The sequence below is a fragment of the Nematolebias whitei genome, chromosome 18 (genome assembly GCF_014905685.2).
Source record: "Nematolebias whitei isolate Nwh7 chromosome 18, NemWhi1, whole genome shotgun sequence".
Taxonomy (NCBI): Eukaryota; Metazoa; Chordata; class Actinopteri; order Cyprinodontiformes; family Rivulidae; genus Nematolebias; species Nematolebias whitei.
In genome coordinates this window covers 37,209,304-37,225,810 of record NC_056515.1, presented here as the reverse complement: position 1 = coordinate 37,225,810, position 16,507 = coordinate 37,209,304, and the positions used below count along the sequence as shown (strand labels likewise).

Genomic DNA, 16,507 nt, shown 5'->3' with positions numbered 1-16,507 from the left:
ATCTTAATGTTGATTAGGTGTGGCAACCATCTTGAATAGAGCGGACTCTTAAAGTTCAGTTTTAAATATTTTACTTTTTAAGAGTTTCCGTTCAATTCAATTCAATTCAAAACTACTTTATTAATCCTAGAGGGAAATTAAATGTTGTAACTCGTTATCCTCGTTTTATTAAGAGATGATATAGATATTGATGGCTGTAGGCAGGAAGAATCTCTTGTAAAGATCTGTCCCACCGCAGATCCGAAGAAAATGGCCGCAGATGCCGTCCAATCCGTCCACCCAGACTCGGCTGGCCTCTCAGTTCCCCCGAGCTGCAGAATTGCCCGAATGCTGGGCTGAACACCTCCCAGAGTGAAGGCCACTCCTCCCAGCAGCCTGTCGAGCTCCTTGTCGCTGCAGACAGCCAACTGTAGGTGCCGGGGGACGATTCTGTCCTGCTCTCACGAGCCGTGCTTCCTGCTATCTCCAGGATATCAGTGGTCAGGAACTCGAGCACAGCCAGCAGGGTGACAGGAATGCATCCACGGTGCCTCCTTTTCAACTCCTTTGAGTTTTGAGGCTGTAGCTGAGATATTAGAGCTTTTGAGATGTTAATCAGCTGCTCCCAGTTGTTATGGTTATGCATCATAACAAATGTCCAAAAGTAAAAAAAAGTTCCAGTAAACATCCTTCCAGCTGCACAGCATCCGATACCAGAGGAAACAATCGTCCAAAAAACGTGATTTATATCCAGTAAAATGAGGAATTAAAGAAAAGTTTTTTACCAAGAGAAAGCTATTTTTCTCAGGGTTTTGCAAAAAATATAAATGTATTTTCATGTGAATTCTTATTTTACTGAGGTTAATTGAAACCAAGACATCAGTGACATTCAGCACTGATGGCTGCAGTCTGCATGTGCTTCAGCGTAGAGACTTTTTACAAATAGAACCTTGAAACTAAATTAATTTTATATTATTGTTGCCCTTGTGTCACATTTCTACACCAACCGATCAGTAACACACTTCAGTGCACCAGAGGGGGTGTTGTGCTGCGGAGTCAAAACCGAGTCCAATTCTCAAACTTAAACTTTCAGGAACTTTGGAGTTGAGGTGGCCGTTACAACAAAACAAAACAAAACAAAACAGCATTAAATATTCTGCGAAGCAGCATAAAGTGAAGCTGGGAGCCAAGAACAAAATGTAAAACCCTAGTTGGAGATGAAATGCTCGTTTGATCAAAGATTGCAGAATGTGGTTCAACTTTTCAGCCCTGGCAAGAATCAATGAGAGCAGCCGAGAGTTTGTTTCTTTAACTTTGGGCTTCAACAAACAAAACATAAAAAACAATAACTCCATGCGGATTTCTTTATAAGACAAATATTTGTGGCAAATAAAACAATTATGATAAAACTGACCTTATACTAAAGAGTAGAAAGCAGTTTTAGATGAAACCCTGTGGCTTATCGACTAAAATAAATCTGATTAAAACTGTTTTTATTGTGTTTCTATGCTGCCGTCCTCTGAGCCTGCTGTCGTTCACCTAATGGGTTTCATGCTTATTATTCAGGTCAAACCTTTGAGTGATTTCATTTTATTTTTAATTTAAGAAGCAAATCTTGTATTTTTTCTTTAATTGTTTTATAATTAGCAGAAGTCAGACAAAAAAAGAAAAGAAAAATGCAAGCGATGTTTTGTGGTTTCCGCCTAAAAGTAAGAGATGAATCATTTGCCTGTGCTTGTAGTGTTAGCAAAATATCCCATGAACCACAGGCCATTTTAATAAATCTCAAAGTAATCAACTGGTTGACATGGACAACTGATTAACTTTTCATCCCCAGTCAGAATGTCTGCCCCCGTCCACATCACAGATCATTTGCAAAGTGTTTTTGGATGAGTTTGGATGGGGAGTGGTGGTGCAGAGGTGAGAGAAGGTGGGCTTGTGATCGGAAGATCGCCGGTTCAACTCCCGGTACTAACAACATTAAAATGTGGGTGGGAAAGGTGAAGCACTTACACCTGTCTCCATCATTCTGGGCCTTTGAGCAAAACCCTCAACCCCACCATCTGTAAATGTTAAACAATGCACGACAAAAAAGACAAAATATATATAAACAAAAAAATGCTACAGTTGTTTCAGGAATTATAAATTCTTTGTATTTTAATGTGGTTAACGGCCACTTTCTGCACTGCATGGAATTTTTATCTTTCTGAATGGAGGCCGCCCCCCACTCCACATTTTTCTCTCTCCAAAACAAAGAAAAAAGCAGTTTTAGATGAGTTTATAAGAAATGTGTATTAAAAGATTTTCAGAATTTAAATACAGTCCTTTAGTAGAAGTTAGCACACATAAGGAGTCATGAGGCTTTTATGCCTTTTTCACACAAAATGGAGTTGGGCAAATTACTGAATGGCTCACACGTAAAAAAAAAAAAAACAAAAAAAAAAACTGTTCAGATTAAGCAAAATGCTTTATGGACTAAAACAAGATTATTTACTATTCTTGATTTAAATTGAAGACCAGCATCAGGTTTCCTCTAAAAATATCTGCATTTGACTATAAAAGAAAAGACTGTAACAGACACTTGTCTATGATTTCAAGAAAGTATTTGATCTTACCCTAAGAACCACACACACACACACACACACGTTAGGAAGATTGATTCTTTTATGCGTTATCTATAAAAGCACCAGACATACCAGTTTGCACGCCGTGTGTCCAATTTTAGTGAGAGCATAGGTCGATTGGTTTAATTTTAGTTCCGACATCTGCGATGGGTTTTAAAGAGCAGAGCAAACAAATTTTAAATCAGTGTAAGACACTTATCGCTTGCATTTCTATACAGGCGTGGATACGTTTCTGATGTCCACAAAAACACCAACATCTCCGTATGTAAACTCAGTGTTTCACTGTGGAATTTAATGCAGATTTCTCTGTAGAAAATCTGCATTTGGGCATTTGAGAAAAAAAACGTCTATGTATGACATGCATTTTATTAAAATGTGAAAATCACTGCGCAGGCTTCCAGTACACAACATTAAAACATGTTGAACAATCCCATTATCATCCAATTTAAGAAGTAATAAAAACTATATTTATCTCTCAGTGTTGTGTTATTGATAAACCTGGATTTGATAAGAGATGGCATATTATGTTAATATGACCTTCTATGCTTGATTGACCTCTGCTTTTAATGTTGAGCAACTGATGCATACAATCATGTCTAATTTAACACGCTCCATTTAGTCCAGTTAAGGAGCAAAATCAGCCTGGAGTCTTAACTAATTTCATAAGTGATTAAAGAAACAATAAAAACAAACATGAACGCAACTTTTGAAGAGTTGAGACAGAGTGAAGTTGTGCAGTCCATGTGAACAGATGGTGTTCTCCAGGAGGCACAACTATTAACAAGCACCTCTGTTTACTAAAACAACAAACTGTTTGGTGCAAGTTTTATTTTTTTATATTTAGATCATACACATCTTTGTTATTTATACACTCCATGAATTACCTCCTTTTTGGGATGGATGAGTTCTAGTGCCTGAATAATCCTATGCATCGGGGGCTAGTGTTTTTTCCAAGGCAGATGGATCTTGGGTGACAGGGCCAGACAAATAATTATTTATCATACGTATGTGGACAGAAGACAGCAAGGAGTTCAATGTTCCTTGACTGGATGTGGATTACTGTGGCCCTCTACCAAAGCCTTGTGGAAGGATTCGTCAGATACCACCTGGTGGCCCAGGACCTCACGTACAAAGACTTGCATGGATTTCCTACAAAAACATGACGTACGCTTAAATCGAGAAAAAAGCGCTATCGAAAAGCATGTCTACACAAAGGAAAAAAGAGGAAATTCAAGAAATATGAGCTGGAGATGCTTCTGAATGAGGTAGAAAAACATCGATGGCACACGGTTCTCTGGCATTAACACAAAGTGGGACAAAGCTGTAAATGCTGTGGGGTCAGAGCGGCACCCACCCACAGAAATTAAGAAAAACTGGTTGGACTTATTTGGACGATTGGACCAAGAACAGGACCTTGAATGTAGTCACCAAGAAGGCATCCCATCCCGCACTGCGCCAGGATGTGGTCTGTTTCCAAACATGCTGTTCATTAGAATGAACGGTGTGTTGAACCAGGCCACCTCGCCACAATGTTGGTTAGTTGCTTTTGCACATCATATGGAATCTGCACATGGAATGAATGAAAATGCTTTTGGTTAAATGAATACATCTTGGGATGGTGTTTTTATAGCAATGCATGTGCAGTTTGATTACATTAGAAAAACCGTCTGTCACTGCAAATTATACTTGTTCAACTACATTATGGTATACCAGGTTGACATATGAATCATTCCATCCCACACAGCTGGCACGGCTCAGTTCAGGGTCAACTGGCACAGTCTTGACCGGTCTGCCACCACCCTCTGGAATGCCCCTGTTGCTAAGAACTCTGATGTGGTCAGCAGCTGTTTGTGCACAGGCAGCGCACATCTCTTTGCTGAGTCATGCTCCAAGACCATCTGCAGCTCCAAGCACAGTTCCAAAAAGATTGCCTTTGGAAGCCTAAATGGCTGATGAACCAGTTGTCATCGTGGGCCAAAAAATCATTTTGGTCTCTTAATATATGCTCTCTACAAACTGCGCCATTTGCTACATCCTCTAATAAGGATAAAGCCATTAATTGCTCATCATATGTGTCTGCTGTACACAATAATAGTTTTCACATCAACGATATCCCAGTATCCCCTCTAAGTGTCACCAATGCACCAATAACCATAGAAACCTGCGTACACCAGCCATAAAGTTGACTTGTGGCTGGGCACATTTCCACAGTCATTTCATTCTTGACACATCAGAAATTTTCTGTGAAAAGAGCGCCCACCATGTTTTGGTGCATATGCACCCTTTATATGAGAACCCAAACCTTTATCTATGGGGACCAGGCATGCTCAGCCCAAAAGAGATATATAGTTTTGCTTTCCTGTGGGGTCCACTACCTGCAGGAGGAACCATACGGGTAGGGTGCATAGTGCTATGTGTGGGAGATGAAAGTGAGGGCATTGGCGCTCTGACACCAACTTACCACAGTTAGCTCTTGCAACATGAAATGTCACCTCTAAGGGAAGGAGCCTGTGCTAACCAACAAAGTCCATGCTCAATAATCCAGGTATATAATCCAACATCCATGGTCATATGGACAGTTTCTTTCTTTTTTTTGTGCTGAAACGTTTCACCTTCCATCCAGAAGGCTTCATCAGTCAAGGAAACACACAACAAAACTGATTCTTCCCCCAACAGCTTACTCCAAAGTGGAACAAACCAGTTATGTTGGTGCTAAGATGGTCTCTCTGGCACGCCCCCTCCTCTGGTGCCGGCCCTCTCCCTCGTCGACAGTCATGTCAAACTGGTTTAAAACCAACTAAGTCCATGTTCAATAATCCAGGTATACAATACAACAATTTTCAGTTAAGTCATCTGGACAGTTTCTTTTTTTGGGTGCTGAAACGTTGCTAACTAGAAATAGACAGAATCAATTCAATGCACAGCGTGTGTTTTCCAACCAATCTCTTCTGGAGGGGCTGGATCATATTTCACTCTGGAACAGTCTATGGGGAAAAGCTTCCCTGCACTTTTGGGTAGAGGAACAAAATCTAACAATTGTTTGTACCCATGTGCCAAGCGGTAGGTTGGAGTACCCATCCTTAGCATGTTGATTCACATAAGAACCATGTGAACCAACAAAAAGCAACACCAGAAAAAACTGACAAAGTCGTGAAGTGTGTTTCTTGTTTTTAGTTAAGAAAATGTCTCATTTGGTTCCATGGAGAGAGATTGGGCTTAATTGTTGTGCAGCCAGCCACTAGGGGGTGCTTGTCCTTTGTAACTTCAGCTTCCAGCCTCTGGTCCCATCTTTAGTTGTGGTATATCGAACATCACTGTTGACTTGCAAACATGACTGGCGAGTGGACTTCTAAAGGGTCCTTCAAATGAAACTGCTAAGAGTCAACTGCAACCTTGGACTGGCCCTGGCTCAGAATAAAAGCCGAGGATGACCCTCAGCTGTCACTGCACCACATTTTATCTCAATACTTGTAAAACTGACTGTTATCGCCATTTTTTATTTTGTTTGATGGGGTCAAAAGAGCTTGAAATGGGACATAAAATCCAGATGAGCTGAAGATTATGGCAAAGAACAAAACCAGAACAGAATTAGTGACATTTTGTTTGTATTTCTTTCAAGCAAAGATGAGAATAGCAGTAATAGTTAAAAACAAAAAGATTAAAGATTACAAACTACACTGCTTGTTTCATCTATCCACCCATCCCTAAATTATTAACCTCAAAACACTAAAAAAGCAAATCAGAACATGGAACAAGCACTTGTCTTTCTTCAGATAGCTGGATTCTTTTTATTTCAAAGTGTGATATTAGACTTTGAAAACCGATGTAATTATCGACCTTGGAGAATTGAAGACCAGCAGGAGTCTGCACACTGAGGGTCTGTAACTGAAAAGTGCAGATGTGCAAATCTAAAAAAAACAACAACTTTAAAAAAGGTAATTGGCTATTATTTCAAATGTAGCATGGTTCAAACTTGACTGGCAAAATTTAAATGCACTCATTTGAGACCTTTTATATATTTATATTGTATTTAATTTGTGGAAACAATCAGAACTGGTTAGAAGGTCTTAAAATACAATCTAACTGTCAAGGTGCTCCAAAAACAACAGTTTCTATTTCACACTCCAGAAAACTCAGCCTTCCTCTTGTCGAATGGTTTGATTGGTACTTCGATGTTTCTTTAACAACATTTGAAGATTTTAAGAACCACACTCGCTTCAAGCTGTAACATGAGATTATGGTACTAATTCATCTGAACTCAATAAGGCTCAAGAATTTACTCAACTAAATTTTAAACAAAAGCTTTGCATTTGTAGGATACAATGTCATGTTCATAATTAAATTTTAATTGAACTGAATTGAACAAAGACAGTTCTTTAGTTGCTTTATAATGATGGCAAATATCAGAAAACAACTTATTGGGCAGTTTTGTTAAATCCTGTTGTAGGTGATAAAAAAGGAAGTGGATGTGACAACAATTATGATTCAGGTCTGCTTGTTCTGCTTCCTGGTACTGAAAACTAAAATCAGAAATCCATCAAGGCATTTCAGGTTGAAATGATGTGATTTGTGATCCAAAGTAATGTTGACTCTAAAGGTCTGTGGTCCACCAGTATAAAAGAATGGTTAAAGAAGAAAAACTGCTTTAAACTACTCAGTCCTGACCCAAATCACACGGCTAAGCTTTGGAGAGACCTGTGAACTGCCACTGAACGAAAGGACTTCAAACTTGAAATAAACTGAAGGAGAAGAATAAAAACATCAAAAAGACAGATGCAAGAAGCCCTCAAAGACAAGAACTATTTTTTTTAAGTGCCAGTAAATATATATATATATATATATATATATATATATATATATATATATATATATATATATAGTTTGTTGTTCATTTATAGATCTCTTACCTTTTGTTTTGTTAACTTGAACATTTAAGACCAACATTTTTTTAAAAAGCAATCACATTCATTTCAAAAGAGGTGAAAGTCAATTTTTGATTTCTCTTTTTATTTCCTCCGCAGTTTTAAATTCAGCTTCCATGTCGATTTCCTTCTTTTCTGCCTGAAACCAAAATGAACAAACTCTGTTCAGTTAAGAGAGAGAGTGGGACTATAAATACACTCAGAAGTCAACTGGTTGGTGAACACGGGTGTCATGGCTGCTCAGGACACTGAGCTCCCCGATGCTTTCATCCCCGCCTCTTCAACAGACAGTTACTGCTGGAGGTTCCTCCCTGCAGTGATCATCAAGAAGTCTTTAGTACAGTGGCCCCGAGGTGTAAATGAACAACATTTGAAAATACAGAAATACATTTGAAAACATGCAACCAAAAAATAATAATAATAATTTGAAAAAAAATGAATTACATTAAGCTAAAGCGGAAGTGACCGAAGCGGAAGTGACCAAAACGGAAGTGGAAAACGGGAATTAAATTTGAAAAAAATTAATTGCATTAAGCCAAACCGGAAGTGGTGTTTTGTGTGTGTACATTATTTTTACTGTTGTTCTGTTTTATGTTGTTCATAAAGTAATAAAAAAAATAAACACGCACACAAAAAAACTTACCACTTCCAGTTTGGCTTAATGTAGTTCCGATTTTTCAAAAGTAATTCCATTTGTTTCAAATGTGGTTCTGGCCACATCAGCTTTGGCCACTTGCACTTTGGTTTGATGTAATTCAGTTTTTACAAATGTGATTCCATTTTTTCAAATGTGATTCCGGCCACTTCCGCTTCGGTCACTTCCGCTTCGGTCACTTCCGCTTTGGCTTAATGCAATTCTTTTTCTTCAAATGTGATTCCGTTTTTTTCAAATGCTGTGTTTTTGAAATGTAATTCTGTTTTTTCAGAGGTTGTTCATTTACACCTCAGGGCCACCGTACTTTAGAGACTGAAAGAGCTCAGGAAATACTACTGGCAGAACAGTTTCAATTAAAAAAAAATGTTAGTTATGTTACAGTTATTCACCAAAGTTAAGTCAGGTCCTCTGGATGGATTCTTTAATAATGTGCTTTTTAATCAGACAAATCCTGTTGGCAGGCCTCAGACTGATAAAGTCTTTCGGATGAAAGACAAAATATTTCTTCCAAAAAGAAACTGTCCAGATGACATTAAACTTTTTTGTGATCTTTGTTGAAACGTTTCATCTTTTAACATTTTGTTTCCGTCCCAGCCTTGCTCCACGGAAAGATTCAGGAAGTGTCCATCAAGCCATCGGACTGTTCAAATCCTCCCTGTACAGTAAAAATAGAGTCTGTAAATCTGCAGCATCCCAGACACTTACAGTATGTATGTGTACATATATATATGTTCATGTACATATGCATGTATTTATTTATATGTGTATACTTAGATGTTTGAACAGTAGTCCCTCATTTATCACAGTGATTTGGGCCCACCCCCCGCAATAAGTGACAAACCGTGAAGTAGTGATAGGAGTACAAATAGTACGTAGTAGTAAGTAGTAGTTTATTTTAGTATTTATATATATAGTAAGGCTTAATAAACCCTTCACACACTTTTGCAATATTCAAAACAATGTTTCTAAACTCTAAACCCTCTAAAAGAACACAGAATGTCATACTCTCTGCCAACCCACTTCTCCACTGCAATCACACTCATCACCTCCCAATTTCCCACGTTCTTTGGAAATGAAGTATTTAAATTTAAATAGTGTAATGTTTTAAATAAACAATCCATGCAGAATGGATTATTTATTTACAATATTACACTATTTAAATTTAAAGTGTAGAGAAGAGAAGTGCAGCAGGACAGCAAAGGGTTAACCCTTCACCAAGCTGCTTCAGCCTGGAGGAGAAATGTGGGCGTGGCAAAGAGGAGATCATGACAGGCTGCAGGAGGGATCTTTTCCCTACACCTACTGATTTAGCAGGTGCTAAATCATTTAAAATAATTTATTATAAATAAACAATCCTGGGGGGACAAGCTGGGGGTCCTTCCCCAGAAACTTTTGAATAAAGTGCATCCCATTTTCTGCATTCTTGTGTATTTTACCGGATTGTTAAACATTTACCTACATAAGCAAACACTTGATTCAATAATGATGTTAGAAAGCATGGCACAAAAGTAGTCTGACCAACAGCTCTCCTTGTGACCCCCACCCCGTGCACATTGAAAACTGCCAGAACTAACGGAGCACAAAGCTAGAGGTGTGCAATACAGACACGCTAGCTAAGATGCTACAGATGTAGTGCACCGCTTCTCTCATACATCCTAACATCCTAAACCCCCACCTCGTCAACATCGCCTGCACTAACGTGACACTGAGCTAATGCATGCAAAACAGAGGCGTCTCCACCTCCTTCCTCCATGAACGCCCTGCCAAGGCAGATGATGGAGGGGAAACACTGCATACGGAGTGGAGTTGTTGTAGGTAACCAGGAAAACCCGGAGTGGACTTTTAGTGGTTGAGTATTCTCCTATTAACCAAGTGGAATGGATTAGTTCACATTGAAATAGAAACTGCGCTGGTTGAACTAATATTTCATGGTAAATATGGCGAGGTTCAAATTTACATTTTTTAAATGTGGGTGGGACACGTTCCCTTCACATATAATTGTTGCGACACCTATGGGAAGATGAGTATTAACCATGTAATGAGTGCAGCCAAATAAATCCTTTTGATGCTAACGAAGAGAATCTACCAGGTGAAGTCAATCATGATCATCAGCACGTAGTTAACAGGCTTTGCCCCAGTCAAGTTGAGCATTTTAAGAATAAGCACCACTTATTAAAATGTTAAGGTGAATGAATGAACTCATTTCAAGGTAGGTTTAATATCCTAATGTGAATTAGAAAAAATCCACGAGAAATTTAAACATGGCCGCCCAATTCTTGCTAATAAAAAGAACTGAAATCCTACATATAAACATTCCACCCTGAAATGTCTGCAACTCAACACATTCTGCAACTTTCTCATCATCTATAAAAACAGTTGACGTCACCGTTGACTGATAAACATTATCAGTTGCTTTTAAAGTTCAAGTCTGGATCCTGCATAAATAATGTAAGCTCGTCTACTCAAGAGTGGAGATTCTCTCACACGCGTCTATAGATGCAACAGCCGGGTAATGTAATAAGGAATGATGGCTGTCTAGTCGAGACATTTAAGAATTATTCACGCTACAACATTTGGTTGTCCTAGATCTGACAAAAAGTTTTTACCACTGACTCAACAACAGAATCACACACGTCTTAATCACAGCAACACAAAGTGCAAAAGAAAACCTAAAGAAAAACTAGACCATCATCATTTCAACAACACCTAAATCCATTACATATTTTATAGGTTTATAACAAACTTTGGGAAAGGTTGTCAATCTGTCTCAGGGCTGATCACCACAATTGATTAGAATCATCAATTAACAAAAGATGCTTATCTTTGGACGTAAGCTGGAACAATGCAAAAGTCTACAGATAAATAGGAATATCATAAAATCCACAAGAAAACGTATGGGCAGAAAATTGTACCATAAGCACCTGAATTTAATTTCTCAGAATGAATCCATATTCATGTAATTTGAAATAAATCCATTGGTTTGAAAATGAATTTCAACAAACTGAAACACATTATAACTTTGTATTGAAAATTCAGTTGGACTACTTTCATTGTCAGTTCTATAATTCAATGTCAATTCCAAAATTCATTTTTTTGTGCCGCACATCCGGATCCTTGAGAAAGCCACGGAGTAACGGAACGCAGATTGATAGATTCACGTTTCACATCAGTGAAACTTCCTTTACAGAAATGTAGGCACGGGGTTCAGCCTCAAGGAGGCGGTGATGCAACAGAGTGCATGCAATCCGCCATAAAGCACTAAAGAAGAAAAATAACATCCTTTACGACATAGTTTGAGTAGAAGCAGTGGTACACACACAGTCAAGTTCATGTGCACGCCACTGCTCCAGCTTAGTGCTTAATTTGTAAACCAAATGATGATGGAATGCAAATAGCAGGCGGAGTTAGGGCGTCTCTGGGGGTCCTCCCTCATAAAATTTTGAGTAAAGTACATGCCATTTCCTACATTCTGCTGTATTTTAATGGGTTGTTAAACATTTATATTTACCTACAGTTGTAAAGACTAGACACAAAAACTATTTTAAAGAGCAACAAGAAGTATCCTGACCAACAGCTCCTCTTGTGTGAATAGAGCACACTCCACTACTCTCAAGCATCCTCACTTCTGCTCCATTACTTTCTCCATTGCCACTGCCTTCATGTGCATCAATTCTCAGTTGTTTATTTGTACAATGAGAAGACTTTTTTTAATGAAAGTAAATTAAACTGTCTTTTCAACATTTTGATCTGTTATTTTGACAAATTGGTGCAGTTGTTTTTATATGTGATGTACGTAACGTGATTATCCATCAAATATTTCTCTCGTGTTTTGAATAAATAATCACAATTATATTAATGTATATATTATATAATTAGATTAATATTATTTTTTTGTGTTTTTAATTAAATTAACCATTACTGAACTTTTGGGGGTGGAGATTTTTTTTAAGGGTAGAAGCAGAAATGCTTATTTGAAGGGACATCTCTTATGTGATATTAGGAAGCTCGTAAGTGGCTTATATGTTTAAAAATAGCATTTTTGTAATTATTTTCAGAATACATATCCTATATAGGTTTTATTCGTTTCAAGGCCGTCAAAATTTGTTCATAACTTTATTAGTAGTAAGCCTGGGAGTTACCCAATCCAAGCAGTTACCGGAATGCACCCTGTCAGAATAAGAGTTCCCGGATCCTGTTCCGGCAGGATCTGGATGTGGCAGGATGTGACACAAAATACTGAGTTTTGGAATTGAAATTGAATTACAGAACTGAAAATGAAAGTAGTCAAACTGATTTTTTCAAAATAACAAAATACAGTTTCAAAGCATTAGATTCTGTTTCAGTTTAGTGAAATTCAGTTTCAAACAAGTGGATTTAATTTCAAATTATGCAAATACAGATTCAGTCTGAGCAATTCAAATTCAGTTTCTGAAGGCACAAGTTTCAGTCCATAAAAAGGTTCTCCTGCAGAGGAGGGGAAACATCTAAATTGCACATGGATCAGCTGTAACTTTGTGACCTTTGACATCTAAAGCAAAAAGGTTTATGTCAGTACAACAAGACAAGGATTTCTTTTAGACAGAACTTCATGGGTTGGAAATAAAAACAAACAAACAAAAAAATGGACAAGGCTAAGAATTTCAGAGACTTGATGTGCAGTTTTTTAGATGGGCACATGAACGCATCTCCACAACTGCAGCTTTAGTGAGGCGTTAGGCTGCAGCGGTCATGACCCGCCTAAAGTGGTCCAAGGAAGACAAACTGGTGAACCAGCAACAAGGTCGCAGATGGAAAAGGCAGAAGGAATGGTGTAATGTTGAGCGCAAGGATAGGTGTGTTCTGCCAACTGGAAGAGCTGTTTGTGAAATCGTTAAAAATAAAGTCAAAGCGTGTTCTGTTGGACATGTAACGGGTAACAAGTGCATCTAGTTGCATGAGTTCTGTGTAGCTGTAGAATGGATCAGAGTAATTATCGTGGTCAGTCCGTTCTTTAAAACAAGCAACAACGGCTCGGTTCTTAAAAATTGCATCAAAAATGAAGGCCTGGTCTGATGAATTATCGTGTCCTTTCTACCATAATGACAGCAAACCTGTATGTTGGTACCTTAAAGAAGATTTGGTAACAAGAGAAACCATTAAACGGTAAAGCCAGCAGGAGTGGTGGTGCTTTGGGTAGTTTTCTGCAGAGGTCTCGCCATCCATGTGGGTGTTAGCGTGACACAGACTACCTACATAAACATTGTTGCTGACCATGTACAGCCCATCATAAAACCGATAATGGTGTTCTTTTCCTGATGGCAGTGACCTCTTTCAGCAGGATAATACACTCTGCCACATGACACAGTTTGAAGAATACGCCTCCTGTGTTCACCTAATTGGTGCCTTTACCACAACAGAAATCCCTTCCTTATATTTACAGATATTGTGAACAAGGAAAGCTAATGCATCTTAAATTCTGCATATTGTCCAACATGTCAGCATAAACTTGAATTATTATTATTATGGGTATTTTTTGTAAAGTAGTATTTGCTTTTCATCCATTCCTAGAGATTAGGAAAATGCCTGACATTTAAAACACCTTTAAAAAGCATTTCTACCTTGTTTGCTAATATGTCCACACATTTAATGGCGCTTATTGCAAACTATAAAACAAAACGCTCAGAAAGGTTATCCCGAGTTATATCAAACGCTGCAGTTTGAAAGAGTTTACTCTAAGCTTTATTGATATGCAATTCAGAAATGCAGGTCCACACTCACTGCAAACAAAACACTCAGCTGAATCTGTCGAAAACTGCAAGCTTGAGTCACATAAGTGACTTACTCAGTGATGTCACTCCATTAGATTTTTATGATTTAGATATTTTTGGAATGGGATTCTGAGAAGATTATAAATAAAATAACGTTTTATAGATAGGTTTCTGAATGGACTCAGAATGGAGGAACAAAGTACCGTAATTTCTGGACTAAAAGCCGCTATTTTTTTCACATGCTTTGAACACAGCAGCTTATACAATGCTGTGGATAATTTATGGATTTATTTATTTATTTTTTGACAAGCTGATAAGCTTCATGCCGCTAAAACATTTAGCCTTGTCACACCTGGGCGCTCACATAGCTGCCCAATACACGTCTCTCTTGGGTGGTGGGTCCTTGTGACTCAATGAGACTAACCTGTATGAATAAAAGTAAAAAAAAAAAATAATAATCTGGCCAATGAAATCACAGAGCAGGTCACAGTGGACCAATGAAACGAGGAGGGAAGGCCAATGAAATGGGGGTGGGGTGGGGGGTGGGGGGGTAATCATTGTGCCCCCAGGGAGGGGTTAGACTTGTTTCAAAAGGCAGCTGCATGATGGACAGCACAAATTTGCACAGAAGAAAGATGAAGATAGCAATTAATGACTTCCTTCTATGCTACTGTCGTTTCTTAACCAGCAATAAATAAATAAATAAATAAATAAATACTGTACATATTTGTGTATGTTACCAGTACATATTTACTTAAGTTAAAAATATATATATTTCTGTGTAAATATCTAATTTTACAACGTGGACACTGTTTACAGACAAGCGTGGCCTATATATGTACTTTTTTGTGGGCGTGGCTTATATTCGGGGTTGCTCAATAGGCTTGCAATTACGGTAGCTAAGTCCAGACTGACAAGCTAATGGTTGGTCCCAGTGGAGCCAAAACCAAAGTGTATTGCTAAAGTCAAAGATTTTTAGCAATCAATGCAAATTCTATTTCATAAACAGTTGTCAATTTTGCATTGAATGATCATTTAAATAAATCGTATAGTAATTTGCAAGTACAAAAATCATTAGCAGCTAGATGTAGCATGTCCTGCAAGTATATTTTCATCTAAACTTGTTTTGAGATGGCACCACTCAGCTGTAGTCAGTCCTGCTCAGACTAGTGTTAACTCATCGGCCCATTCAGAATTAACTATTCATCCAAAATAAGATTCAAGTTCCATCTACAACAGGTAAGATATTGTTTTTCATAACCATTCCACAGAGCTCCACTTTAAATCTGAATTACATTTTTACATGAACGAATGTAAAAGGCAAGATTTATACATGAAAGCTAGTTGAAGAAACACTGGCAAATGTTTTTACTTTATTTTTTTTTTTTTTTATCTTAGTGCGTACCCTTACAAAAACTCAAACTGAACAGTTTTTATTTTCCCAATGAATAAATAAAGTTGAATAAAAACAAAAAGGGGACACTGGATGAAGTTAATTGTATGTCCATAAATTACAAAAACACATTTTATGACTGCAAAACTTTGTCAAACAGCTTTTTTTATTATCAAAATGAATTTTCTTTGCTTTAATGTGAACAAAAATGTGACACCGTGTACGTCACCGCGTCATCGTTATGTAGACGAGTGGGGGAAGAAAAGCCTGTTAGTTCAGGAGCAGAGTCCTCTGCGGGGGACAATGGTTCCCTTCAGAGTGGGTTTTGGGCTTTGTAACCGAGCAGACCTTGAACAAAATATTACATAACACACTGGAGGAGGAATAAACCTAAAAGCCTCATGACCTCTTTAAATTTCATACTTTTGTGTCTTTTTCTGCAATTTGAGGACAGTAAGCCTAAAATGTCTGACTGTAGTGATGATGGAGCAGTTACCTTCAGGTCACCAGGGACCAGACAGGGAAATAGCACGTTTTCTCTGGACTCCTGATGAATGAGGCTGGGCTCCAGAATGAACCGTCTTCGTTGGTAACATCACCTCGACCTGCAGCCAGAGGAGACATGCACATGTAAAATTTATGACAAAAAGCTGGAGTCTTGTTAAAATATACTTTCATATCATCTCAAATAACCCATGAGCAGATTGGGGTGAATGTGGTTTGAATTTGGGCAAACATATTTCTGACTATTGAAATCCAGATCCCCCTTTTCTGTTAAATAATCCAAAACATTTTGCACGTTCACACCGAGACAGGCGTGTCCACCTTTGTTCTGTGATGCAGGAGGAGGGTGAAGAGTTCGGACTATGTGTCCATTCAAAATGATATTTTTATGGAATCACTGGATTTATTTTTCCACTGCTTTTTCTTTGTACACCTTTTGGCTTAAGGAAACTCAGAAGTTTTTTTGGCTTATTATTGTCACATTCAAACAAATATCTGGTTTGAGGCTCTTTTGTCAGGGGTGTCCAGCCTTTTTCCTACGTTAGCCTAAACTGTCGGGAAGAAAGTAATGGAGGGACACAAAAATGTTATTTAGATTTCATTTAATATTGAAAGATAATTTTAAAAAGCATTTCATTGTGTGTGTGTGTGTGTGTGTGTGTGTGTGTGTGTGTGTGTGTGTG

General features: G+C 38.1%; 1 long non-coding RNA gene across 1 annotated transcript in view; it reads right to left on the bottom strand.

Moving 5' to 3' along the window:
• The window catches only part of LOC119424444, a 70,843-nt gene that overhangs the window by 36,218 nt on the left and 18,118 nt on the right, over window positions 1-16,507 (bottom strand). Inside the window, exon 2 of the long non-coding RNA XR_005187509.1 lies at window positions 15,817-15,925. This is a non-coding gene — a long non-coding RNA (uncharacterized LOC119424444). The remainder of the gene's footprint in view (window positions 1-15,816; window positions 15,926-16,507) is intronic.